Source organism: Nicotiana attenuata, unplaced genomic scaffold, assembly GCF_001879085.1.
Source record: "Nicotiana attenuata strain UT unplaced genomic scaffold, NIATTr2, whole genome shotgun sequence".
In the NCBI taxonomy this organism is placed as follows: Eukaryota; Viridiplantae; Streptophyta; class Magnoliopsida; order Solanales; family Solanaceae; genus Nicotiana; species Nicotiana attenuata.
The window spans coordinates 50,112-60,905 of NW_017673613.1; positions in this window are offsets into that span (position 1 = coordinate 50,112).

The window sequence follows — 10,794 nt, forward strand, 5'->3', positions numbered from 1 at the left end:
AGGTTAACTTATGTTTTTATATATATATATATATATATATATATATATATATATATATATATATATATATATATGTGTGTGTGTGTGTGTGTGNGACGATAAAGAACAAGTATCCACTACCGAGGATTGACGATTTGTTCGACCAGCTTCAGGGTGAAAAGGTATTTTCAAAGATAGACTTGAGATCTGGCTACCATCAGCTGAGGATTAGGGCGTCCGATGTCCCTAAGACAGCATTCCGCACTCGGTACGGGCATTATGAGTTCCTGGTCATGTCGTTTGGGTTGACCAATGCCCCAGCAACATTCATGGAGTTGATGAACCGAGTGTTCAGGCCATATTTGGACATGTTCGTGATAGTCTTTATTGATGATATGTTGGTGTACTCCCGCAGCCAGGAGGAGCACGAGCAACACCTCAGAGTGGTTCTTCAGACTCTGAAGGATAGTCAGTTATATGCTAAGTTCTCGAAGTGCGAGTTCTGGTTGAGTTCGGTTGCATTTCTGGGTCACGTCGTATCAGCAGAGGGTATTCAGGTGGACCCGAAGAAGATAGAGGTAGTCAAGAACTGGCCTCGACCAGCATCAGCTTCAGAGATTCGGAGTTTCTTCGGGTTAGCAGGCTACTATCGTCGGTTCATGGAGGGTTTTTCATCTATCGCAGCCCCGATGACCAGGTTGACCCAGAAGGGTGCCTGGTTCACATGGTCGGATGAGTGTGAGGCCAGCTTTCAGAGGCTCAAGACAGCACTGACTACGACACCAGTGTGGTTTTGCCCACAGGTTCAGGGCCTTATACGGTTTATTGTGATGCATCTCGTATTGGGCTTGGTGCTGTGTTGATGCAGGATGGCAAGGTCATTGCCTATGCTTCATGGCAGTTGAAGATTCGTGAGAAGAAATATCCGGTTCATGATTTGGAGTTGGCAGCCATTGTTCACGTATTGAAGATTTGCAGGCATTATCTGTATGGCGTGGCATGTGAGGTGTTCACGGATCACAAGAGTCTGCAGTATTTGTTCAAGCAGAAGGAGTTGAATTTGAGGCAGAAGAGGTGGTTGGAGTTGTTGAAAGACTATGATATCACCATTTTATATCATCCCGGGAAGGCCAATGTGGTGGCCGACGCCCTGAGTAGGAAGTCAGCCAGTATGGGCAATTTAGCTTATATTCCGGTCGGTGAGAGACCGCTTGCCTTGGATGTTCAAGCTTTGGCCAATCAGTTCGTGAGGTTGGATGCTTCTGAGCCTAGCCGTGTGTTAGCTTGCACAGTCGTCCGTTCTTCATTATTCGAGCGTATCTAAGATCAGCAGAATGATGATCCCCATTTGTGTGTCCTTAGAGACACGGTGCAGCACGGAGGTGCCAAGCAGGTTACCTTAGGTGATGATGGAGTTTTGAGATTGCAAGGTCGAGTTTGTGTGCCTAATGTGGATGGTCTTCGAGAGTTGATTTTAGAGGAGGCCCATAGCTCCCGGTACTCTATTCATCCGGGTGCCGCAAAGATGTATAAGGATTTGCGGCAGCATTATTGGTGGCGGAGAATGAAGAAGGATATCGTTGCATATGTGGCTCGGTGTTTGAATTGTCAGCAGGTTAAGTACGAGCATCAGAGGCCTGGTGGTTCATTTCAGAGGATTGAGCTTCCTGAGTGGAAGTGGGAGCGGGTCACTATGGACTTTGTTACTGGACTCCCACGGACTCAGAAGAAGTTCGACGCAGTATGAGTCATTGTTGATAGGCTGACCAAGTCAGCACATTTCATTCCTGCGGCAGTCTCCCATTCTTCATAGAGGTTAGCTGAGATCTATATCCGGGAGATTGTTCGCCTTCATGGTGTGCCCGTGTCTATCATTTCGGACCGAGGTACGCAGTTTACCTCGCGCTTCTGGAGAGCAGTTCAGCGAGAGTTGGGCACACAGGTTGAGTTGAGCACAGCATTTCATCCTCAGACGGACGGGCAGTCCGAGCGGACTATTCAGATTTTGGAGGATATGCTCCGAGCTTGTGTTATTGACTTTGGAGGCTCGTGGGATCAGTTTCTGCCTTTAGCAGAGTTTGCCTACAACAACAGCTACCGGTCGAGTATTCAGATGGCTCCGTATGAGGCTTTGTATGGTAGGCGATGTCGGTCTCCGGTTGGATGATTTGAGCCGGGAGAGGCTCGGTTGTTGGGTACGGATCTGGTTCAGGATGCCTTGGACAAGGTCGGAGTTATTCAGGATAGGCTTCGTACAGCTCTGTCCAGGCAAAAGAGCTATGCCGACCGCAAGGTTCGTGATTTGGCATTCATGGTTGGTGAGCGGGTATTGCTTCGAGTGTCGCCTATGAAGGGCGTGATGAGATTTATGAAGAAGGGCAAGCTTAGCCCTAGGTTCATTAGCCCGTTTGAGATTCTTGATCGAGTGGGAGAGGTGGCTTATAGACTTGCATTGCCGCCGAGCTTATCAGCCGTGCATCCAGTGTTTCATGTGTCCATGCTTCAGAAGTATCACGGCGAGCCATCCCACGTGTTAGGTTTCAGCACTATCCAATTGGACAAGGACTTGTCTTATGAGGAGGAGCCGGTAGCTATTCTAGACCGGCAGGTTCGTCAGTTAAGATTGAAGAGTTTTCCTTCTGTTCGTGTTCAGTGGAGAGGTCAGCCTCCTGGGGCATCGACCTGGGAGTCCGAGTCCGATAGACGTGCGGTCTGCACAGGGGGTCTGAGAGGGGTATAAATAGACGGGATTTTCAATTATTTTTCATTTTTCAAAACCCCAAAAACATAAGAGGCGACTTTCCAAACAACCTTTCTTCTCCAAAACATTGGTAAGTGATTTCTAACTCATTTTCTTTACTTCTTAACTTCTTTTTATAAGATTTCATCCTAGAATCTAGGGTTTTCATGGGGGAATTGGGAATTTTGGGAAAAACCTAAGAATATTGAAATTTGGGGAGTTAGACCTCAAATTGAGGTCGGATTCCAAAACCAATTATATATCCGGGCTCGGGGGTGAATGGGTAATCGGGTTTTGGTACGAATTTCAAGTTTGGACAAAGCGGGCCCGGGGTCGATTTTTGACTTTTGGGTAAAACTTTGGGAAAACTCATTTTCATGCATTGGGGTTGATTCATTTAGCATTTATTGATGTAATTAAGTAACTTGTGACTAGATACGAACGAAGTGGTGGTGGAATCAATGGGTAAAGCTATAATTGAGACGTGAATTGCATTCGTGGCATCGAGGTAAGTGTTTGGTCTAACCTTAGCTTGAGGGATTAGGAGTTGAGTCCTATTTGTTAAGTGTTAATTGTTGAGTACAACGTATAGGCATGGTGACGAGTATCTATACATTGGTGTCTAGCATGCACGTGAGTCTTTACATTGTGATTTTCATGACTTCATTGTATCTTTCATGCCTTGGTGATGGTATCTATACGATGTATAAAGTTTGTGGAAGGAATTGTAACTTATGAACATTGAGGAGCGTTGGCTTAAGTTATGTAACGAATTGTGAAAGTGTAAGTGATAATTGAATCTCTAGAGCATTGGCTCGAGTTATGAAGTAAATTGTGAAGTAAAAGTGAGAAAAAAAAAGAAGTTATCATGTTGACACCCTTGCCGAGCTATTGTTGATTTATTTGTTATCTCCCTTGCCGGGATGTTGATATTATTGATGTTTTTCCCTTGCCGGGATTTATTTGTTGAAATGTTGTTCCCTTGCCGGGATCTTTATTGCAATTTCATTTATTCCCTTGCCCTATTGTTTGTGATTGTTGTTTGGGTGAGGAAGAGTGTTAAAGCACGAAGGGTGATGTCGTGCATTGTTTGTTTTGTGAGGAAAGAGTATAAAGCACGAAGGGTGATGCCGTGTATGATTGTGAGGAAAGAGTGTAAAGCACGAAGGGTGATGCCATGCCGCACGATGTACCATTCCGTGCCAATCCTATTGATTATATAGTGAGGAAACAGAGTAAAAGCACGAAGGGTGATGCCGTGCACATTTTATTATATAATTGCTTGGTGAGGACGAGAGTAAAAGCACGAAGGTAATGCCGTGCATTTATTGATTTCCGATTCTTTATTGATATCTGAGTTATGTTGTTTCCTTCGTCACTTGATGTCTTTCTATTTGGAATTGTTATCTCCCCCACAGCATGCTCCCCCTCCCACATTGACTGGTTATCTCTGTATTTCTTTTCCCGCTGTATATATATTTGAACTGCACAGGTTTATTTGGTAATCTGGTCCTAGCCTCGTCACTACTTCGCCGAGGTTAGGCTAGGCACTTACTAGCACATGGAGTCGGTTGTGCCGATACTACATTCTGCACTCTTTTGTGCAGATCCCAGTGCTGTTGACTTCGGACCGTAGGTTGGAGGCTACTTTCAGTTCACGCGGAGATCCAAGGTAGACCTGCAGGCGTCCGCAGGCCCTGGCGTCTCCTCTATCCTTATTTCCTGTTTTGTTTTCCTTTTATCCAGAAACAGTGTACTGCTATTTCTTCAGACCTTGTATGTAGCAATCTTAGACCATCTGTGATACTGTGACACCAGGTTTTGGGTGGTTAAGGCTTAAGTATTTGTAATAGATACAGTTTTCCATATATGTTATTGTTGTCTTACGCTTATATTTGAATTTCCGCTGTTATCACGTTATCGCCTTATAATTGTTAGAAAAAGAAATGATTGGTTAATGAAGTATTTAGATTAAAGGTTTGGCTTGCCTAGCTCACATTAGTAGGCGCCATCACGACTCCTGATGGTGGGAAATCCGGGTCGTGACAAAAAAGTGAACAAAAATATTTTAAGAATACAAATTAATACAAAATTAATGTACAAAATGCAGATTATTTCCTTGGAATATTTTGCATGAAACATGATCGAAATGCTAAAGAAGTCATAAAATTCGAACTTCATAGATAATAAAGAACGTAAACATGAAATAATCATGCCCAACTTCATACATTACTTGAAATTCAAAATGAAAAACAAAGTCCTCAACTCTTGCACACCAAAGAGAAATAACAAACACTTTTCTAACACAAGATAACGTAAGAACTAAAATTGAAATAATTACTTTCCAACATTTTCTGAAAGCTTCAACCCAATAAATATACCAGCTAACATAGCAGATGAAATAGCACTTGCCGCACTTTCAGTTGTTACCACTTCTTCACTTTCTTCAACGGTCGAGCTTGAAGTTGACTCTTCCTATGAACAACTTATTTTTTGAAATTTGTTGAAGGCTTCTAAGGCTTCATCATAATATTGGAAAGCATGAAAGTGGCTACCCTCGACTCCAACAAGCATTTTAATACACTCAGACCAACATTTGTATATTCCAGGCTTCTTACCATAAAAAACAACAAAAACCATAGATTTGAGTTTTTGTTTACCTTCAGCAGGTTTTTCAAATTCATCGAACGCCGATATAGCCGCATTGTGAGACTTGAAAGACTGGAAGATGCTACGCTTAACCCCAATAACCATAGGAGAACATTCACTCCATGAGTAGTATATTCCTGGCCTTTTACCAGAAAATACAACATATACTTTTGAAGTGCTATTCTTCTTCGAATGCATCCTTAATCTATTAACTCAAACTTAGAAGAACATAGGAGTTTAAATGAAGGTTTGTTTAAGTATGTTTTCGACCATCTAGGGTTTGTTTAGGTAGGGTTTCGGCCTTCTAGTTTTGTTTAAATAGTAGGGCTTTGAAGACCTACTAATAATATATAAAATACACAATGAAATACTAAAAATATACGAAATGCAAATTCAAATACATGTATATAGATGAATAATTTCGAAATATATATGTGTATACGACATAAAAAAAGGCTGAAAATATGTAAAAAAAAAAAAAAAGAAAAAGGTTTATGGGAAATAGGGTTTGCAACCTTTAAGCAGTGGCGGATCTAGAGTCCAGTTACCGGGTTCCCGGGAACCCAGTAGCTTTTGCGTAGACCCTGTATTTCTATTAAAAATTCACTAAATATTTATAAATATATAACTGTGAACCCAGTTATTATTGTATATTAATTTGAGAATATGACAGGAACCCATATACTTTAAATCCTGGATCCGCCTCTGCCTTTAAGATCTTCCATGCATTGAGAAGACAACTATTAAATGGGTGGGAGAGAAATATTCAAACCTAACTAAAAGGGTATTATCGGTATAAAGATTCGCCTGAAACCCTAATTGGGGCATAAAATTACCTTAATGACCCCATTTGGGTCAATCTGGCCAAAAATGGTGTGGCCAAAAGGATTTTTCTAAAAGCAAATTGGTCACTTATTGTGGACCGGAGGGAGTATATATTATCCTGTACGTAGTTTTTTTAATTTCTTTTCCGCTGATTTAAAAAATTTAATTTATTATCCAGCTTTTTCCAATGAAGGTACTATCTGTTTCCTCTCTTTTTTCTCATTGCTATTATTCAATTGTCTTTAAAGTTCATTCTTAAAGGCATTAATTACCAAAATTTCGCTCTGATAATTTCTCCAGAATTTTGAATGACAAGACTTCTGCTGGCCCAATTGGGAGCTGAATTTTACTTCTGTTGGCTCAATAATTGGGAGTTGAAATTAATTTACTCTCTTAGAATTGTATGTATTTATTTGAGTATCTAGTCTAGTCTAGGTGCTAGACAGATATAGAGGACAGTGAGGACTTATTGCCTTATTGAATGTTGTGACACATTGAATCAGCCGCAGTGTCTCTTTAAAATTAATACTCTTTTCTGTTTTCTTGATAGTTCTTGTATTCTTGTTTTCCCCTAGCGTTTTTAGCTCTCAACTACAAGCCTTCAACCTTTTTGTTCTAAAAAAAAAAGGACAATCGCCATTTTTAAAATACTAATCACGCGCCGTTCCATGCATTTTCTGTCACTTTTATTATTCTTTTTAGTATGTTCTAGTTATAAAATATTGTGATATAATATGCTTAGGACCACAAGTTATTTTGGTATGTGCCAAAAATCTTGTTTTTCTTTTTCAAACTTCATTTTATTCCATCAAGCACGGCCATATAAGATGAAACAAAACGACTAAGAAAGAGAGGAAAATTGCTTGAAGATTGTTACATTTTTGCTGTGGCTTTCTAAATAACTGCTCTAAAGATGGAGAAATTGATGCACCCTGATGTGGTGTAAATTGGCAGTGCAACATCAATTAATTAACTATGTTCCTCATGAGTGGAGGTAAAGGTAAGAATCAAGAGCCTCTTGGTACAAAAATATGTGTACAAGTCTAATGCTTGGGTTGATTCTACCAGTCCACTTTGACGAGAATTTGTATTTGTAAAATGCAAATTTGTTCTTAATTATTGCGGATATGTTTAGAGTAAAACCACAAATGAACTTGAACATGAAAATTAAGCCAACTTTACTTAAAGATAATGTTATTTCAAATTTTTGTTTCACACGGTTGGTAGAAATTATATAAAAGCCACTGTATCTAATTAATGTAAGAAAAAATAATTCCGACCTACTCCTCATAATACTAATGAGCTAAACTTTCGGCTGACTGAACCAAAGAGGTGCTTTTATTATTACTAGTTTCAGGATACGCCACCTCGACTCAAGGATTTTTTTAAAGGATTACATAATATTATTTTAATATTTATATTTGAGTTACAAAATAAAAGTTAGCGAAAAAATTATAAAAATATGAAACTGATAATTGTTGCTTCTATTTTGCTAATAATGTAAATAATTACTACTAAGAATTATATAGCAAATACGAATAGAATAGTATTCATAATGTAAGATTAATTAATGAAATATGAAGAAATTACCAAATATTGTTCCATTGGTTTGACTATCTCTTCGAACGAAACGAAACTGTTTGAAAAAGCTATCAGTGAAAAATTGATTGTTGCATTTTTTGACTATAGTATTATTATTGAACACAATCTTAAAATTTTTTGTACACTGATTGAAAATTAGAGATTACGATCATTTATGCGGTAAGTTTATGATGTAACTGATATTGCCTTAAGGAGTTTTACTATAATTCAATATCATGACTAAATATAATGTGAAAAATATTGAATATAATACAAAAATGAAAATAACATTACCTCCTCATATAGATATGTCAGAATCTATCTAAGGCCTTGATTTGTTGCATTTTTAAATTCTTTAACTACTCCATAATTAATAAGTAAGACTTTTATTACCCTTTGAGAATTAAATTTGCTCAAACTGTTAAGTAGCACATTCATTCGTAAATTCAATTTCAGTTACCATTGTGAGTACCTGAAATCAAATGCACACAAGTGGTTTAATACGAAAAAGGCAGTAAATCATCAAAGTCAATCAAAATATTAAAAAATTTATCTAAAAGAAGATTTAGATACTTGGACCAATAATACAGATTGCTAATGCACTAATGTATTTTAATCCAACCAGAATGCGTTACTATTAAATTTGAGGATTGATATGCTTTTTATGACATACAAAAACACACCTCAAAGTTAAGGATTAATATGCTTTTTATGACATATATGCAAGAACACATTTCATTTATCAGGCATAATTTTTACGTATAGTAAAACCAACTTTCCAATAGTATCATAAATATCATATAAAACTAAAGCAGTTAAATTAGCATATAGTTTATGTAATTCAATATTACAGAATACCTCAATCTCAAAGCTCAAATGGTAAAAGAAAAATCATAGTTGAACTGCAGTAAAGCTATATAACTTTCAGAACATAATAAATTACATCATAATAAAGAAATTGTATAAAATATTATTTATAAGATCGATAAGAAGAATTGTTTACTTGAACTAATAAAAACTATCAAATTTTGGTTAGGTGCAATGACGCCAATTGCCAAGGACTTCTTTAATAACAAAATCTTAAAATTATGATATGTATAATATAGCTAATTAAAAGAGGTAATCAAATTTAATTTTTCCTTACAAAATATGAATTACTTGAGCTGGCATAACAATTAGTAATTAAAACTATCTATAGAGAGAAAATAATTTTAGATTAATAAAATATTAATTGATACGAGTTAGAATGCCAAACCAATTTTACGTGATGAATACACCTAGCCAAATAACCTGCACAAGATTCATAAATGAGTCAATTTTATACCAGATATGAGACACTAACCAATAATCATATATGAGACATTATAAATAAAAATTACAATTGACAAACTTTCGAGTAGAGTTGTTTATCAATTATCAATAATGCACGAACAAATATATATGTTTAGACACTAAAGAACAAAATCACTTTGTTTTTAAGGCAAAGTAAATTATCAAGCAACAATTCTATAAAAAAAATTGTGTATCAAAAGGAGAAGATTTTTCGCTCAAAAAAAAAAAAGGAGAAGATTTGAGGAACAATCATGTAGCTATTTATAACGGCAAATTGGAATAGAATAGAGGAGAAAATCTTAAAAAAATTGATTGGTTTGATACAATCATTCAACTAATAGTGATAAGGCACGAACAACCATTATTATAAAACTTCAACAAAATAGTACAAGTTAAAAAATTTATATCAAATCACAAACTAATTTCTTATGCAGACATCGATATTATAAACATCTTATGATAAAGAATATAAAATAATGACTACTTATATTTAAAAAAAATGCCAGGTTCTCCTTATTCTAGATTGTTTGATTCTAAAATTCTAGAAACCTAAAGTGAATCTAAAACCTAAACAAAGTGAAGACACAAAGTATTAACCGGTAATTTAAAAATCCTAAACATACGATCAGTAAATTGAGACTAAATTGAATCCTAGACCTACACCAAAGAGACAATGTAAATTGAATTCTAAACAGACACAAAAGGGACAATAGACGGTAGACCAACACAAAAGGGGACAACGAAAAAAAATACCATAATTTAGAAAAAAAGAATTTTAAGAATCCTAAAGCTAAAGGAAACAAAAACAAAAGAATCCCAAACAATTATAAACTCTAAGCAAGTACACGGCAATGTTATTTTTTCTCCCAAAAAAAAAAATAGTTATTACAATTACAATTGTATCCAACATATAATGCATTTACGAAGGGTAAAAAAGGCGAACGACATTTTGATAGGGCTTTCGTGCTTTTAATATAGTATAGATTACTACTTTTAAAATGACTTCTAATAGAAGTCCTTTAAATAATTTTATACGCCTTAATGCAGCAAATCGTCTATTTCATATTGAATGTCTGGCTTTGTTTGCTAAATTATCTCAAAAATCAAATTTCGAAATCTAGTATACATAATACTACTGCATGTATTTTTATGGGTATTCAATTTAATAGCGTATGTTCCGTATTCCAGTCTTTTCGGTCGGTAGCTGTTAAGAGGAATGATGACGTGGGTTAGTTAGGAAATGAATTAGTGATAATTACAGTTAATTATGTAGCTAATTGTTAGTTAATAGAAGTTAGTGTCTATAAATACAGTTGTACAACTCATAACAGTTAGTGAAAAATAATAGAACTGCTCTGCTTCTTCTCCATTCTCTTCTTCTCCTTCAATCTAGAAACTTCCATGGCTAAATCTCAACATGGTATCAGAGCTATGGCAGCAAATTGATTGCGCACATCACATTTTCGTGACTGTAAGTCAACTGTCCCTTCTTCTCTGTAGTTGTTAGGCCGATTTCTGATCTTCGTTCAGTTAGCTCGAACAATGGGGGATTCTTCATCGACAACAATGGCAGCCATTAAGATAGACCATACACATCCTATGTTTGTACATCCATCGAACACTCCAAGCTCAGTTTTAATTCCGTTCAGCTCAAAGGATCCGAGAATTATGGGCTATGGAGAAGATCG